General features: G+C 40.4%; 1 protein-coding gene across 3 annotated transcripts in view; it reads right to left on the bottom strand.

Moving 5' to 3' along the window:
• EBF1 (EBF transcription factor 1) overlaps positions 1-19,085 on the bottom strand; it is a 279,978-nt gene that overhangs the window by 75,643 nt on the left and 185,250 nt on the right. The window lies entirely within an intron of this gene.

Genomic DNA, 19,085 nt, shown 5'->3' with positions numbered 1-19,085 from the left:
GATAGAATACTTGAGAAAAATAAAATAAAAGGAGCTTTCATTTTCCCCCCTTACTAACACAAAGATTTCAGCAATCACGTTCTTTCTAGCACGTGCATGACCTCAAACTGTATCTTTGGAAGTAGCTTTTCGTAATTAATTTCTGTTTGGTTTTGTTATCTGCATTGAAAAAAATTAACTTTTTAAAGCCTACATTAACAAAAAAAAATCACAGCATGATGGGCAGAGACCAATTGGAAATCAGGACAAATCCCTATCTTTATTCTATATGAAATGCGTAATACCTGAGTTAATAAAACAATCTCCAGGGAGCTTGCTTTATTATCCATCATAACCTACATTCATTGGGGAAACTCCTATAAATATTATGGAAAATATTGGCTAAATTTAAAAAGGGTGTAACCCTCAGCATTTCTTTAGCTATCCTGCAATCAGATCCGGGTTGTTCTGGTATTAAACTACCCTGCCCTGCTTAATGCTTTAGCTGCTACAAAAAAAAAAAAAAAAAAAAAAACCCAAACCAAAACCTACAACCCCGCCATCTAGTCATTCCAGTTACGTTGCGTCTACTGGATAATTAAGAAGCACATGTAACATGTTCTGCCATATTCACAGAGTCTGTCCCTGCTTTCACGAGCCACTTTCTTGGCATCACATGTACTAAGTGCCTCCTGAGAGGATGTTGAAAACTCAAGCACTGCTCAAAGTAGTAAACTCAAATCTTAGCATAAGATCTTCTGGTTTAAGACTATCTAAGCAGAAGTATGCTTATATATTGGTGGGACAGGGCAATATAAACATCCACATATTGATCCCCCTCTCCACTACTGAAGTACATCAGAATTAAACTGTGCTGAAGCAACAGGAATAACATTACTGTAAAAATAACCTGAATAAGACAAAAAGCCCTGGGTAACTCTCAGCTGTGGAGTCTTGGGGTGGTTACAGAGGTTGATGGAAAGAAGTAACTGCATCCCAAATGCCACCAACTTCTCCTTGCTAATATATCATGAGGTGAAAATACGACACCATACCATTAGATATTGTTTTAAAGTAAAGTGAGTACCCCAACAATTCCATTACAGTTTCCTTAAGGAAAAACAGTTTCCTTAAGGAGCACCAAAACTCCACCAGTCGACCTGAACACTGAAAAGAAAGACTATTTCCTTTAGTATTAACCCAGTCCTCAGCGGAGAGAAGAGGCTGGCTCCACTGAAAACACAGGAAGGGCTGCCACTGCCCACACTTATTCTGCAGTGTCAATCGGGTGTCAGTCAGCAGGACTTTGTTAGCTGCATATGTATATATACACACACACCTCTTCTTTTAGGGTTGCTGGCATTTGGCTGTGAGTTGCTACTTGGTGGAAAGGCTGGCTGAGCTGTCAATTCGGTTTGCAACTTTGAGGATTTGATGACAATACCCAAGGGAGAGCACTCAGGCGCTTCATCAGGTAAGGATTTACCAGGAAGATAGGGATGTGAAAGCCACCCGCATGTCAGCACCATCCAGGACAATATCCTTGCACCAGTGAATTACTTAATGTGGCTGTGCAGTGGCACAGCCTCTGCTCTACAGTCTTCTAACTGTAAAAACAGTAAATTAATTCATTCACAGAAGCCTCCCTTAAAATGCTCCAGACATAAAGCACTAAAGAGGCCCTGTGCGTCTCTGTGATTATTTAGTGAAGTTCTGGTTGGTTGGAGCTCATTGCAAGAGTGAGGCTGGTGAGAAGTTCCTTCCTCCCAGCCCCTGGGCAGGGCGGGTGGGCACGGAGCTGGGAAGCAGGAGACAGCTGGAAAGGGAGCTGTTGAGTCACCCTTAGCAGTGAGTTTTTCTGTGGGCACAGCTACAGACTCGCATTGCCGGTGATGGAGCGCATGCATGGGGAGCAAACAGACCCTATCCCTACCTACAAAAGGTTGTAAGTGTCAGGCAGAAATTTTTCCACTACTTAAGCTGATGGGGATGCCAGCTCCAGTGAAAAACACAAACACATAGGCAGAAAAAAAAAATCATTACCCTACTCCAAACTTGGCAGAGCATAGCCATTAACTTTTACATGAGCTAACAAAAGAAACATCCTAACATTACCGTCACGAAAATGTAGTGCGCACACAGAAGTAACTTCAATATGTTTAATTTGGATTCAAGTTACTTGCATAAAACCATGCACAAAAACCATTGCAAAGTCCAAAACCAAATGCTTTCCTTTCAGCTGAGCTCACAGCAATGGATTTACAGTGAAAGCAGCTTTTCAAAATGCCATCTAGCCCTTTCACAGAATTGAACTTTTTCATAAATAAAAATTAAAATCACTTCCAAATTACACCCTTTCCAGTATTTCCAGTTGATTGTGGACATCCACACCACACAATAAAACCCGAAGATAATCAGTTTCCCATGTGTCAGAGAATGAGCCACTTTTCCTAAAGACTACAAGCAACTTTTTTTTTTCCTAAATACCAGTGAACAAAAACTGTTTGAGACCATAAGCCATTAACAGAAAACATATGCAGGTTTCAAAATTATAGATTCAATTCATCTTTAAAATGAAGGCAAGATACTGTTCTGCAGCTACAGGTCCCCACTAAAGGTCTTGTTATTTATCTTGTGACGTTCTTTGTGGTACCTACATTGCCCTCAGAAGTGCAAGGCGCTGCACTGTCTGCTGCCTCATGTATTTGATTCTGATACTTTATACACGTGTGCTTAGTATCAAATACACACCAAGTCCCACGGCAGCCATGGGGACTTCGAGCAGACACTCGGGTCCCTGTGCTGCACCGGGGCTGTGGGTTGTTCACTGGGACGCTCTCGCCCACAAAGCCAATGTGACCACTCGCACATGTAATTTTTTTTTAAATAGGCAGCAATTGTGCTGAATCAGTGCCTCACCTAAACTGCTGGCAATAGCCCAGGGCCAACTCCTCTGATGGGGAAAGTCATGCCTTGGTGCTTTCATCAGCAGGGCAGGTTGGTACCTTTTGCAGGCACTACCTGAGAAGCAGTGACAGAGCTGCACATTCCCAAAAGATTTCACGGCATTATTTTCCCTTGGGACCAATCACAAAAAACAGTGGGACATCCCAACTTTCCCCACAGAGCTCCTCTTATCTTAAAATACAAGGAAGGGCTGCACGAAGGCGCTGCCCCACAAGAGAAGCTGTGCTGAAGGGTGGCATCCCACATCCCAAGGAAGCCTGAGGAGACGTGCTGAGGGAGGCATCCAGGCTGCCACCTGTTTTTGAAGGCACAAAACATGTTTATACAACGATGTATTTACAACAACCAGTGTCATTTGGGACATTGGTCTTACTAAAATTTTGCCCTTCCCAAGCCCTTTCCTTGGAGCACCAGGAAGGAGGATGGAAGAATTGGGTCCCATTTGCCAGCGTCACCATAGGTAACGTTGGGAAGGGGCAAGGCAATGACCTCAGCTCTATTTATGCCCCTGGAACTAACGTCTGGCCAGCTCAGGCCCTCAGCTCTTCATATTTCTGCTGTTAATCATTTGGCAACTTTCAAAGTGCTGTCTGGAAGGTGTTTACTTCTGTGCAACCCCAGAAAAACAGAGCTAGGCAGAATAATCTTCTCATTGGAGACTTTGATTTTTCTACATTTTGTTTTGGTCACAAGAGAAATCTAAGTACAGGACATTTATTTTTTTTTTTTCAGAATGCAAAGTTCCAGAATCTCTATCTGGAATAAACTACAACACTTTTTAATATTTCCAAGAAAAACAAAATATTTTGTTTCAAAATATTATCACTTCACATGCCCTTCTGTAACACCAAAACATCATTTCTAAAATGATGTTTTTAAAACAAATATGAAAAAGTTACATAATTTTTTTTTCTGTAGAAAAAGATATTTTAGATGAAATCTGAAACTTCACTGATAAAAAAAAATGCAGTGAAGGACTTTAGACCCGTTCTAATAAAGGGAACGAAGTGTACATGATTGATAAAATGAACAGACTTCAAGTACGGAGAAAAATTATATGAAAAAAGAATAATTACACATTCTTACACATATAAACAACTCTTTTTTTTAAATGAACGCCTGGCAGCCAACTACAACCACAACCAAAAGAGTTTGGTAGACTGTTAGATAAGATTTTAAGACTCTTTGGCATGAGTGTGTCACATTTGCTGCATGTTTTCAGAGCAGTCGTTGGACTGAGGAAAAAACAAATATTACCCCTCCAACTGCCGGCATGGACCTTGCAGCTCCTTGCTGAAGGTGATGTGGCCACATCCTCCACCTGCTGAAATGGCCTAATGGTTATGAGTCTTAATGAGCTGCTCTCCTTTGCATAACATCAAGGCAAATCAGCGTTAACATCTGACACGTTTCATTGTGCGGCTCCTGCGGTTTGAGTTCACAGATATAGATGTTAGAGGGAGGCACTGCAATCCCAAACTTATTGAAGCCAATGGGAATTTTGCCACTGACTTCAAAGCTAAGGTCTCTATCGATACATTTTAAGGATTTATGAGCAAAAGCCTTAATGACTTTCAAGGGAAACAATGTTCTTTTGAAATATTAATCTTTTCTCAGAATACACATTGTTAAAATCTTAGTATCTTCCATACAAAGGTACCAACTTCAGTACTTGGGTAGCAAAAAAGAAAAAGTTTTTTGTTGTGTGGTGTGTGTGTCAGTGTGCTCTTGTGCTCCCGTACTCCTCTAGCTACTGATATACAGGGGATTTTTCTTCCTTCAAACCGTGACAATAAAACGATTACCCCGCCACAGTTTAGCATAATGGTTCAGAAATGCTCGTGGCATATTGCAGAGTTAAAGTGGAAATTATTAGGTAGCTCTTCTTTGTTATAATAATGATCACTCCACAAATAAAAGCTCTTCTCCCAAAGGTACTGCAAGGCACAAAATGCTAATTCTGAAGATTATGTGTGCGCTTTTATTAAATATTACTATGCCCTGTCTGTTTGAGGGCTTCACTGCTCTGATTGTTTTATGAGTGCCATGTTAATGTCAGCCCCATCTTGCTAGCAGCAGGCACACATTTTAGCTTTTGTATGAGAGTTGATCAAAGGCCACGTGCTGAGGGAATTGCTGAGAAAACACGGACAAGCGATAAAAATCTAACAGATTAATTGGTTTAAATTTCATTTCAGGGCGTTGAACTTTGGCTCAGGACACAAGTACTACACTACCAGTCAGGGACTAATTACCACATTTCCAATTTGCTTCTGAACAATGCTTGGAAGGGAGAATAATAAAGGCGCTAATAATACTAATAACAATAATAACAATAATAACAAAACACAGCAATAACGTCTCCTTATAGCTTCTGGTACATGTTTAACAACTAAGTCTGTGTGCAGGTAATTGCAGTAGGAAATCCGTCTCCCCCACATCACCAGCCATCTGCCTCCTGAGCACCTCTGTCTCCAACAGCACCTGAAGACAGAAATAGCAGATGCCCTCAGGAGCATCGAACATCTGAATTTACAGAATCAACGATCTACTGATTCAAGCCCCTCACAAACACTAGACATCTCATATTCTTAATTAGGGACCTGCGTTTATAAACAGACATAGCATTTTATCCTCCAACAGAAATGATCTATTCCATTGATAGAAAACAGAGGCCGGAGGAAAAAAAACCACCATACTTACCACAAAGTTTATGGGTGGCCTTGGAATACGGGTTAATTGAGCTTAGAGGTAAATGTTCACCGAGGTGAATTAGTGGGATGCACAGCTATCAGCAGGGCTCTGGGACCGCTCTTATTTAGCTTTTGAAATGTATTTGCTCTATGATTAATATCCAGTTTGTGCTGGTGACTGCAAGAATGACCTCGCCTGCAGTTTTTATCATGAAGTGTGGTTTCATCCTCCGTTATTCCATAGATGAGGCTCTGACAACAGTTGCTGTATCACAACAGGAGCTTAAATGATGGGGTAACGTGCTTTTATTTTTCTTCTCTTTAAGAGTATTGTGACATACAAGGAGAGTTGCATAAAGGCAGTTAAAACTGGGAATTCAGAGGAACGGGGAATTTATGTTGCATCTTAGAGGAAGTACTGAAAATATCTGGAGTTTAATTTATTTTTCCTTTTTTTTTTTTCTTGGGTAAAGCCTAATTCCAGACTAAATATATAAATGAGCCACAGATTAACCCACAGTTTATGGGTCTGATCCTGCAACCTGTTAAATGCTTTCGCCAAACTACTGATTTCGAGAATATCAAGACAAATGTGTTTTAAGCACTCCAAACCATGACTTATTGAAGTTGGGATTCAAACAACCACTTAAGTGCTTAAAAACCCAGCTGAAGAAGTCGCAGAATAAGAAACTAGATTTTTTGAGATAGCTGGGCAGTGCGCTGAGCAAAGCTGCCAAGAGCTATGTAATGTATACAGAACTGGGGTTTCCCGTTTCAAAAAATGCTTCGGTTACATGTAGACCATCCTGCGCAGTGCAGAGCTCATCCAACCTGACATGAGCACTAGCAGCAGCAGAGCCGGCGTGCTAACGCCAAGATGCTGATTCCAGGAACCGAGCCTGTGTCTGCTCAGAGTCGCAGAGTCTCAAATGTATCAGTGACTCAGTGCTAACCCAGGGATTTCTACAACATTTCTATATAATCTGGGGCAGATCTTCCCTCGCGTACCTCATAGCTATTGAAATCACATAGGGTTTGTGACTCTGAGCAAGGCAGTACCCAGGAATGGGCTGAGCTGAAATTCCTAAATCCTAACGTGGATTTTCCACATTAAGCACTTCAACAGATCAATTTTATCATGGGGGAGTGTGTTTTTTTTCAGAACTGAAAATTATCAAAATTTGCCAGTTTGAGAGAACAAAACAAATATTTTGAGGGGTGTTGAGTTGGGCTGCTTTGCTGGTTTTGTTTTGGTTTTTTTAAAAAAATAATATTTCTGAGAAGCAGCAGCTGTCATCACTGCTCACCTACTTTGACCACGCTGAAAGAGCGACCCCTAAAAGCTTTGTGTGCCCATGCAATGGTACCACACCAGTCCAGCGTGTGGAGGCATTGCTGGAGCAGTATCAGCAGAAATGACTGAAGTTTGCCAAACCAGCCTGGATGGGAAAAGTCCGCAGGACCAGCCCAGAGGGTTAGTCATAGACACTTCAGGGAAAGGGAATGTGGCAGAGTTTTTACATTTTGTACTGGAGCATTAAATCTTCACTCTTAAGCTAAACAATGTGTTTGCTGTTTATCTTAGTAAAGTGATGATCTTCCTGCTTGCCTTTTTCATATCGCAGCCTGCTCTCTCTCCTGTTCTCTCCTGACAATAAGCAGCTGCTGGGCAGGAAACAGGGGAACAGAGGTTTCCCTCTCGAGGAGATAACTCTCGCGGCTTTATACAACACAGGCACGAGGATGCGATGCCCTACTCCCCCTTCCCAGCTCCCTCCTTTACAGCATCTCAATATTTGGGACTTACCATTTGCAAGCTTTAAAGATTACAACACCCAGCCAAAAATGGCAACCTCCTCCTGGTCCTTTATGACGTCTGCACTGGGTGAAATCACCGAACCAAAAATACACACACCACGCAATCCCTCCAGGTTGGGGGAGGGAGGGAGGGGAATGCTGCCTTTGTTTCTGTTTTCAGGTAATGAAATTAAAGGTATTGGCTGTGATTTTCTGCCTAACATTTTGATGCTCAGTTCCTATTAAGGGGAATTGAAAATGTAAATTACCTGGTATAATATTCCACCTACAATTAATACTTAAGCCAGTGTTTCTCTTTTATCCTTTCTGATGCCTCAGCTAGCAAAGTTACATTTCATGGAGTGTTTCTCTAGAGCGTTTCTCTGTGTTTCTCTTTCCTTAATGATTTCCAAAGCTCTCAGTTGTTGATCACTGCCTGAAAAATGATTGCATGGAAAAAGGAAGCAATGCTGAATAATGAGACGTGTTACCAAAAAAATCCACTGTGTATTTTACTTAAAAGATTTCCATAAAAATAATAATTTAGTTATCTCTAAACAGCAAGAGTTATCTCTGAATAACAAGTTAGTTATCTCTAATTAGCAATCTTTCTGATTGCAAGAGATGCATTTGCATTCATTCTTTTAAACCCTTTCACATCACAGAAGGGTTTTGAGGGTTTTTTTTGTTTAGTTGGTTTTTATTTTAGGAGGTACCTCCTGCTTTACAAAAACAGTAAGAGTCCCTAGCATTTCACTGCAAGTCAGTAAAACTTGACCTCCAAAAGGGAGGTCTGCCGTGTTTGCTTGGCAAAAAAATAAATAATCCAAGAAAAATGTAATGTTGGAAAAATACTTCAAAATTTGGTTAAATTTAATATATATATCTTCACCCAAAACATGAATATATATATAAAAAGTAAATAGTATCTATATTATTATTCTTGAAAAAAAATATATACTCTTTCTATATTTAAAGATAGGGTTTTTTTAAAGAACCCTAACAGTTTATTGTGAAAAATTTTTATTATTTCTTATTTCAAGGAAGTTTTGAGCAGGCTTTAAACTATAATTTTTGCATTTATTATTTTTGCCCCAAAGCTGGTAAATTTTCATTTTGAGTCAGCCACAAAGAAACTGTTGTGTGTGGCCTCGGCCAAACACAGCACTCTGCCTAAACCAACGCAGCTACTCAGCTCCAGCGCCGATGCGGTCTCTGTTATCTCGGGCAGCTCGGTCGCACAGGGGATATACACACACTGGACCAGGAGGAGAAACAACGCATCCAAGAATATCACACAGGGCCTACCAAATATTGGCAGCACTTCCAGCTACGCAGCTGGGGACAAGTTTACTCAGACCCAAGCAGCAACCCAGTGACTGCTGCGGTGTGCTCTCCTCCCTCAGGGATGCACAGGCACATTTTGTCCACAAGCAGGATAAATTTTTTACTACCAAATTATTGCACCTCAATTCCTCTACTCCTTCCTCCGTCTCACGGGATCACTTGCAAAGGCACAGGAACAGTGTTTGCTCCTAAAAGACGGGAAGCTGAAGGCAACAGCATGCAGGGGACCAAGGTGTGATAAACGCACGGGATTGCACTGGTTTATCTGAATGTGAACTTGAAAAGCTTTATTAGTAAAACAGTGAAAAAATCCTATATGCCTCTCCCATTTCAACTTCAATGGCTTCCTACTGATTTAACTTCCGCTGGTAGAGCTACAGAGCCCAACCAAGCCAATATGACTATTTTAAAAACAATAAGCATATCCAGAAAGCAGACTGCATCTGTTTAAGTGCACTACAGTTTAAAAATAGTTGCACTGATGCAATTTCTGGGTGAGGATAAGGCAACCTTGAGAATGGAAGCCCAAAATATGTAATATAAATCAACCCTAAAAGTTTGTCAAAACAAACCGCTGCATAGCTCGCATACTCCAAAATGTACCTAATTTAACTGCCTGGTCCTTCAGTGCTGCTAACTGAGGTACTGAATCAGCAAAGCGTTTTATAGGATGGGATCAGGCATTTGCTTAATGTTAACCCTGTCTGTTACTGTTTTGCTGAATCCCAACCTAACAGCAGGACAGGTTGCTGCTATTTCTAAATTAGTATTTCACCATTACGCTGGTCTCATTGTCTCTCTCTTATTTTACATTGGTACCTCAACAAAACTCTAAATTTCTCACAGCAAATCTCTCTAGAGTCAGAACACAGGACTAGATAAAAGCCCCTGAGCCACAGCTGCCCATCCTTGCAAGGTGCAAAAAGCTCAGCATCCCACGCACAACAGTAGCAAGTCCTGATGTTCAGATGTACACTGGTACATTATGGCCACACTGGTTTAGTTGATGCTACACAGAAACTATTCTAGATGAAACACAGAGTTCAATCTAAATCTGGATTCTCACTCCCTGAAATGAAATATTAGTATAAACCAAACTTTTTTTTGTATTCTTCCACTACCATAAAGCAAAAAATCAGAATTCCACCCCCCAAAATGAGTTAAACACTCCCCGCTATATTAAAATGCCACATTCAGAAGTTCACCTGAGAGGCATTCTACAGCAAACAAAGAATTTCTTGCATCCCGATAAAAACAAGAGCCCAAACTAAAATTAATTTTTAGCTGAAGTCTCTTTGTTCAGCAGAATTTAGAAAGCCTGCCCACAACAGAGAGCTCGCAGTAATCATCTTTCAGAAACAGAACAACCCGCGTAGAAACACAAAGCAGTTGTGGCAGAGACTGGGAATGCCTGTAATCCAGTTTCTTCAAGAGAAATTCAAGTACACTAAGAGTTCTTATTCCTCGTCTGATTTCTTTCACAAATCACAGGCTGCTCTCTAATGCAATTTTCTGGAGTCTGAGAATCATAAAGTCAAATATGAACAAGTCTAGTGGAAAATCTGTGACGCTAATCTTGGCCTACGTTGTATTTTTAACAGGCACTGAATTTGTGTGCCGGATTATCCAGATGGCCATACAGGAATCATCCTGATAGGATTAAACCTTTGTGCTGAACTCTGCTCCATCTGTTCTCGGAGGTTTGCCTATTGCTATTGGAATACGAATGTTCAGCCTGTGTCTAGCACCACGACCAAAAGCGCCCGTTTACTACACACATACATGTATATGTGCGCACACACAGCCTTGAGTACTTGATTAGTAACGTGAGAAGAAGCTAGCCTGAAGTTTACTAACGAAACATACTGGTTTTATTATTCGTTTGAAGAACAAAGTATGTAATATCTAAATTCAAACAAAAAAGCATTTTTTTGTTGTTGTTCTGGGACTTGTTCAATTCATTAAACCATAATACTGCCATAAATTTACAGATGAAGGCATGACTAAACATAAAGCAGCAAGGCTCTTCATCTTTGAAATCTGTTAGTGTATGAGAATGTATGACACAATTGCACTTTGAAGATATCACGGTTAAATATTCCAGATTAAAAACCAGCCAACAACAAAAAACATGCATGCACGCAGCGTTGGTAGCTGTTATTTGTGTCTCGATCTAGTCACAAGCCAAGAACAAAAAAGTACTAATCAGTCCCAGTAAAAGAAAAGCTTATTCCCATAAATGTTGCTTTCTGCTTTTATTATCTCGTAATGACAGTCTTCTGCATTCATTGTTGCAGCCTGCCAGATGCAGCAAAGATCCATATTCATCATGTGCAAAACCTGTGCTCAGGCTGTGTCTGTGACAGGTTAGGCAGAGCTGCCAACGGAGAGACCAAAGTCCGATGGACGGCCTCGGCTTCCCAGGCCCTGGGCCAAGGGAAAAGGTAGGGAATCCGGCTCTGCTGTAAGAAAAGCATCCCAGTGATCAGGAGGCTTAACTAAATTGCCGTCCTGGCCAGAGACATACTACAAACGAGTAACTACCTGGGATGGGAAGGGTGGATGAGAAAAATAAACAAAATAATTCAACTATTATTATTATTGAGGTTTGATTCAGGAATGCAATATAACGCTCAGCCCATGTTTGTGATGGCAGTGGGACAGCAACGAAGGCGACGTCACCCGAATTGCTGTTCAAGCAGAAGCCCTGATTGCCTCGCAAAGACTGAGACCCCCTTGTCTCTCCTGGGCAGTGTCTTTCAGACTGTTTCCTCCTCTGTTCTTTGTGCTGCTCTGAATGCAGGGTCAAGCACCCCCTCCCAGCCATTTAGGCTTTACTTGCATAAACATAAGCATAAAAATATATTTATAGTTCATAGTATCTGTCCAGCAATGACACCACATAAAACCAGCACGCTGAAAATCTGAGGAGTGAATACTTTGGACTCAAGCCCACAAATGCTTAAAGAAGTTGTTCTTTCAACATGTCTGATAAAGTTATGCTATGTTTTTATTTATTTATTTAGGGTCACATTCAGACCACCTACCTAAGGCACTGCAGCAGGTAAAAAGTCAGGCTCCAGCTCTGGCGGGGTGAGTCAGGCTGCCTAAATTAGGATCCTCTTTCCGCTATACAATGAGCGGAGATGGGCTGACACCTCTGGAAGCCTGGAGACCTGGGAGCTCTGCACTGGCTCCTGAAAGTACCAAGGGACCTCGGCAAGACAGTATCGTAGGTAGGAAGCAGCCAGAAGCAACCTCATAAGAAATATTTGGCAGCTGATATTGAACAGGCACCTGACTCTGGGCTTTCCAGCAGGAACCTCTGCTCACATTCAGCGCTGAACGAGGAAGCAGCACTCACTGTTGCCTTCAAGGTCACAATGCCAAGAAGGGGATATTTTTCCCCAGAGGGTCCCTAATCAGAGTTGCTTTACCTTTCAGTGCCTCAGAGAGCTAAACCTGGTCAGAAATACTTTTTCCCCACTCTTCATCTCTGCAAAGAGCCCAAGAAGTCGAGTGACGCTCTCACCTGAATGTACTGCGGCGAAGCGCTGTGACCTCAAACCCCAACCCAGAAACTAAAGCTGCAGCTGGAAAGATGAGCAGCGTTGCGGTCAGGCCTGCAATTTACCTCCCAGTGCTGGCCTTCCCTCTCAGCATGGATCAGGTAACACCTAACCCATGAATTCCATATGCAAGCCTGGGTTTTCAGCAAACAGCAACGCGAGTTGCCTGTTCAGTCCCCAGCAGCATGGGAGATCTCACACGTCTGCTGCTATTTCACATCCCAAACAGGGACCTCTGCAGGAAACCCACTTTGCTTTTCCATGGGATAGATACAGAATGCCTGAGAGAGTTGCTACAAAACCATAAAGATAAGGTATTAAACAAACATAATTAATTTTGAATTTCCTTATACTCCCATCGCTAACAGAGACTTCAACAGTAGTACAGTATAAAGCACACGGGTTCCTGCAACACTTGGGACTAGATCTTTGGAAGCACTCAGCACTCAGTGATTCCAGTAAGCAACCAATGGAATATTAAAGTACCTGCCAGACAGGCATAGAAATTCTGTAGCCAGAATTTTTAAAATCCCACTGCACGCAGCTTTAGGCACCTTGGTGCTTTGAGAGTTTGACTTTAGGTCCAAGAATTTCCAAAAAGAGTGCTTTGGGGTACCTACACTGCTTGGTGACCACTTGACTCACAAAAACAGATCGGAAGTTCAGAAAGTCCCATACATCCACTTTGTGAATGATAGGATCTTGCTGAGCATCTCATAGTGGTCCTTGTACCTTAACTTGCAGATCTAAATATTTTAAGTACTTTTGATAAATAAACTTAAACTGCTAAATTTCAGACAAGTTTTTCATAAAATTTTACTCTTGGTCTTTTTAACAAACCTCCTAGCCCTATTTGCTTTGCTGAATGAGGTCATTAACCAGCACTTCTTATATTACAGTCACTTTCAGGCTAAAGATTTGTTTTGTCACAAAGAGAACTATAAATTCATGGAATGAAGGTGGGAGGCAGAAAGGACTAATTGTGACACACAAAGCTTTCTGGTTATGCTCAGCAAACAGTTTGGGCTAAGATTTTAAAAACACTTTATGAAGTTGTACTACTGGCTTTACTGAAAGCACACTTTTCTCAATGCCATGCACTCCTGAAAATCTTGTATTCTGGATTGGGGCCAAACACAAAGTTTGTCTCCATTCCAATATTAATCATTAGTAGTTTATTTTTATTCTTTACTACTAACACTAATAATTTTCAGATGGCAATCCAGATTAGAATAAGCACTCCAGACATCCCACCCTGGTGGGCTACATTTTCTCCATCGGTTTCTTGGTTTGTGCTATTAACTCATTTCCTTGGATGTGGAGGAGCTTTGTCAAATACTCATTTTGCTGGGGAAACACTTGGCAGGCACCTCACAATGGACAGTGAGAGAGGGACTTGAATGCTCATATCAGTCTTATCTCCGTTCAATGAGAATACATGCAGCCTGAGATGCAAAAACTACTGAGTTCGTTATTTGTCAAGTTTTCTAATCAGAACATTCTAAATGACAATTTGGTAGATAATTTTCATCTAAATAAAACTTTAATCCTGAGATGGTTTGCACACAACTGATTCACAGCTTTGGATATAAGTTCCATGGGAAGAGAGACCTTTCACAATCAGCAATTGCTTTGGGGTATTTAAGTACTGGGGTGCTTAGCATGAAATATCTGGAAGCGTCCAGATACCTGCAAACTGCTGTGAATAGCCTTCATGTATAATCACAACCTTTTATGACATCCAGATGAGTTCTCAAAAAATCACTAGTCCTTGGCCTTCATTAACAAATCACAATTCACAAAATTCTTTACTTTGTACTCTTCTCAAATCAGCAGGGGACTGGAGTGAAAAAAACTTATTTTCCCAACATAACAGCAATAAAGGTATCCTATAATAAAGAAGCTAAGTTAGAAGAATATGTTCAGAAATAATATTAAACACGTTACAATAATATAATGGTTTGTAATTTGCTGGCATGCACATTTTGGAAGGCTGGAAAAACGACGTCTGGCTAAATTTCATTGCCATACAGTTTAGTATCTCTCAAACACTTCTCTAATCCTAACGTCATTTCTTTTCCTCTGTGATGCCATTGTATTAGCGACATGGTGGCCAGCAAAACAAACTGAAGTGTAACGAATGCCCATTACCTATGAATATTCATTGCCTATTTGAGTGCTACTAAATGTTCTCCTGAACAGGTGGCTGTGAAGTTTCTGCCAAATAGAGCAGCTAAGGTTTTTCCACTTGCATAACTGGACTCCGATTCCTCTGAGGTCTGGAGAGAAACCTCAAACCTTCAGAAAGTGGTTGGTCTAACTCTCCAAATAAGAGTCAACTCTCATGGTGCTTGGAGAATTTCCACCTGAACTTTTCTCTCTTTTCTGTTTGCGGTAACAAACCAGGGTTTTTCATACAAATTTGTATCAAATTTTACTGACAGTTTTCCCCATGCTTTCTTCTTTTTGCAATTTTGGGAGCACAGTTCTGCAAGCTCCTTGGGAAATGCACAAATTGCACTCTATCTTCATCCAGGTACTATTTTTCCATGAATTCGTGACATCCTCGTAACAATAGAGGGTAACAACATATCACAGCTTGACATCATTTAGATATTCTGGGGGAAGGGCTGTTTTATTTTTCATTTATCTGAAAAACATAAAGGGGAATCTGCTCATGGCTAGAAACTGCCACACCTTATCTTTTTAAAATCAAGGTGTCTCCTGCTTCCATTGTAGCAGTTTTTTCCTTTTTCAATTAGATGTGACACTAGATTGCTGATAAGTGACTGTCAAGCAGGAATCTTTTCTAACTGTGGTAATTGGAGTATCCAAGCTTGACTTTTCAGGAGGAATTTCCATGGGCATTATGTAACAGCAACTCTTTTTATTAAAGGCTAGAATACTCTTACATCTCCTGCAACATGGCAGCAGCAGTGTTAGTACATATGTGTTACAAGATAATGTTTAAATAATGAACAAAATCACAAGCTCAAAATTCCAAATTCATGTAATACCTACAGTCTAATGACAGAACTGAAATTCTGGCATCTCCTCATCCAAATCCCAGAAAATCATTTAAATCTTGTTTTCATTTAGCCTCAGACTAAAAATAAATATTGAAAGATCAAAATTACTGCAGCCAGATATTCGAAGCTTTTGAGTACCTCTCGTTAGTGGCTGATTTATGACCTAGACAAATAGAAACATGATTTTCTGCTTTTTGTTTGGCGTGACTGGCTGTGGGAAGGGCAGCTCCACCTATCCACCCACCCAGTTCTCGTGAAATTCTCAGTAATATCCAAAGAAGAAGCAGGGGTCCAGCCTGCAGACAGCTACTCTGCTCTGGTGAAAATTTTAGAAAAAAAAAATTTTAGAAAAAAAAAAATCAGCACAATTCAGAGAGGCATAATTTATTATTAACACAGTTTTGGCTACCTTAATTGGATCTGTACGAATCAGAGCTCTGCTGTGTTTTGCTAATCTGACAGTTCCTAAGATTTTACTCCTGAAGGGATGATTTGGATCATGCAGCCTGACATCCCACCCAGCACCCACCAGAGAACCTCACCCAGGAATTGCTGGGTGAGGAATTACTCCAACCCTTCACCTCTCCCCTACCTGCTGTATACTTTTTAGGATGATACCACGTCCTGACTTAACATTTGCAACCTGTAGAGAACCTGCCACACTTTTGGCAACTTACTTCAATGGTCCCTAGTGTTAAAATCTTGTTGAGATCATATTGGAGTCTTTATCTACAAATTCTCTACAGGGAAGCACCTTAACTTTCTGGCCATGTTTTGCCTCTTCAGAAGGAAAAACGCTCCAACTCCATCTGAGTACACATACTGGACTAATCCAGCCCTGGTGTGCTCACTTATATTAGAAACATACAGTAAGTCCACAGGGCAGCGAAGAGGTTAATATTATACACTCCGTGAGGTCAAGCTCCAAGAACACATAACAAGCCATTATGTAAAAAATTGCCTGAATTTATGAGTCACTGCATTTATGAAGGAACCAATATGAAAAAGACAACTTGGCAAAAGTAAAGAAAATGATTTCCAGCTTGAAGTTTTGCAATCCTTCAGTATATCAAGGCTCACTTACTGTTATTACTATCCATGTTGTGCAATGTTCTGAAAGTCACATTTTTTCCCTTGTGTATGCATAGAGATGTCCAACAACCCTAGGTATTCTTCCCTCACAGAAAATAAATTAGAAAGCAGACGTAACTGAGAATAACATAAAAGATCCCCTCAAGTAGAGCGGTAGAATCCTAATTTTTTTTTCAATATTTCCCTTCTAAATAATAAATCAAGCCCACTGCATTTCTCTATATGTAATGATATGGTGCAGAAAAAGCTTGTGTGTATATTTTTCACATAATCACAAGAACATTCTTAAGTGAAGCACTAGGATATAACAGGTGCTTCCACCCATAGATGAAACAAATGAAACATTAAAGTTCCTTTGTTTAAACCTGGCCAGTTTCTGAATGCAGTAGTCCCTAACTCTGATTAAGAATCTGAACCTATACGATCTGAGGGTAAAATGTATCAAGTTTTGAAGATCAATCTTTCTCAACTTGCTAATATTTTTTGCTTCAATCAGTGTTCTGTCTTGTGTTAACAATGCCATCAACTAGCATGGACATAGTAACACCAAGGGATTCAGGGTTGAAATGGTCAAAACAGAGCTGATAGGGCCATCCTCCTCATGACTTTCCACACCACCAAAAATATAGTGGTTAATGTTGTGGCAAAGCCACTTACAGCACAAAGAACCAAATCACAAAGTCAAATTTCTGAGCATCTTTCAGGAATCATCAACTGGCACGCCCAGGACACGCAGACAAATTGAAGGTACAATGACCGTTCTCAACAATTCTGTTACAGTCAGAGGAGATATAATGATACTTAAAGGCAGTCAGTCTCAAAGCTTTATTTTAAATATTATCCTCTCAAAATAGTTTATAAGGGGAAAAACTTTTTAATTAACCTAAATAGAAAATATCTAATCAACTAAAACACAGCCTAGCAGTGAGTTTTGCTTTCAAATCTGAAGATTTAGTGGAAAATCTGTGAATGTGCCGACTGTGGGCTCTCAGATTGCCCAGGATGGCCAGTATTAGCAAGAAAAGCTCCTTAAATGCCCTACTGCTGATAAGAGGATCTACCAGACGTACCCGGCTGAGGTACAGAAACCACTACTTTTCATTTACTGTAGGAGGTTTTGTACCTGCAAACAGCAAACGGTCTAAACCACTCACTACTATCATGAACTACAAAGACATTGTAAAAGCTGGACTGTCTCAGGTACCACAATAGAGTGATCGGAGAATTCAGCCATGCACTATCATTTCCAGTATCAGGCAGCCACTAATAATGGTTTTGCTATATAATGACTGATTTTAGGTGTGTACACACACAGATTTATGTATATTTTGTATTAAAATAATGGCAGGACATTGCTTTAGAAATTGGTTGTCTCTGTTTCCATCTGCAAATTCTGACATTATGTCTTATAATTTGTCCCTGTTTCTAACCTGCATCTTTCATCTTTTGCTGCTGTTGAGTTGACTCAGAACCAAATCGCCAGCAAACCTCACCATCAACTAATTCTTAAGTGCTCTCCTTTGGAGGAGGAGGAGGAGGAAGGAAAAGAAAAGAAAAAGAAATAGAACTGTCCCTTTAAAAATACAAGCATTTAAGCTGCTTGTCAGTCGTCTTCCTGACAAGGCCACTTGAATGTATTCAGGAATATTTGCATAAATGCTCACAGTGAGTTCACCGTGGCAGCTAGCGCTAATGGTACATAAAGTAATTTAGTCACTTCTCTTAGGCATCCTGTCAGGGTGATAAGCACCCCGTCTTTGCCTTGTTGCATATTAGATCATTAGATAATAAAGTGTTAGAGCATGCAAACTGACAGGGTCTCAGGGACTATCATTTTTCGAGGGCATTGCATTCTGCCAGTGAGGAAAACTAATAGAGAAATTGATGCTGCAATTGGCTTTATATTCTTGTAAGCCATTCAAAGATTTGGGAGGGGAAAAAAAAAAAAAAAAAGAATTTTTACTTTGCAGTGATACAAGAGTTTTAACTGGAAACTTTGCAGACATCTGCAGTGGTGGACTTCATGCTGGTAGACTTGAAAAGGGTTGTTGCAAACCCTGTCAGAATTCCCCCCATTCCATAAGCTAGTCACTTAAATTGCATTGGAAAGATTTTGCTTTTAAAATTGACTCCCTGGGATGAACTACAAGCTGAAAAATATTCTACTGGTTGGGGCCCATTGGCTCTTCACTGTACATCTTACTATATATGCACAATTTAGAAAGGTCAACCACACCAGCTTTCTGGTTTACCATAAATATAAAACAAGTGAGGATCCAACTATTTATGAATGAAAAAGTGATAATTATTGAAAACCACAGATTACTGTGGCTTACCCTATTTATACCACACAGAGATATATGGAATAATTGGCCTCTGCTAGTTATTATTTTTGAAAGATAGATATATTTACTTGAAATATGAGCTTCTTAACCCGCTGGTTTCAAGGAGGACAGTGTGTGGATACAAAACCATGATCTAGATTCCTAGTTATATTCAAAGAGACAAGCTACGAAAAGGAACTTCCATTTTACTGTCTGACAAGCAAGATATAAATAGAGATGTCTTGGATGTCCCCAAAATAATCCAGGCTACCTGCTAATGAGATGGTA

This window comes from Chlamydotis macqueenii, chromosome 14 (assembly GCF_036417535.1).
Source record: "Chlamydotis macqueenii isolate bChlMac1 chromosome 14, bChlMac1.mat, whole genome shotgun sequence".
Taxonomy (NCBI): domain Eukaryota; kingdom Metazoa; phylum Chordata; class Aves; order Otidiformes; family Otididae; genus Chlamydotis; species Chlamydotis macqueenii.
This window is presented reverse-complemented; position numbering and strand designations above follow the sequence as displayed.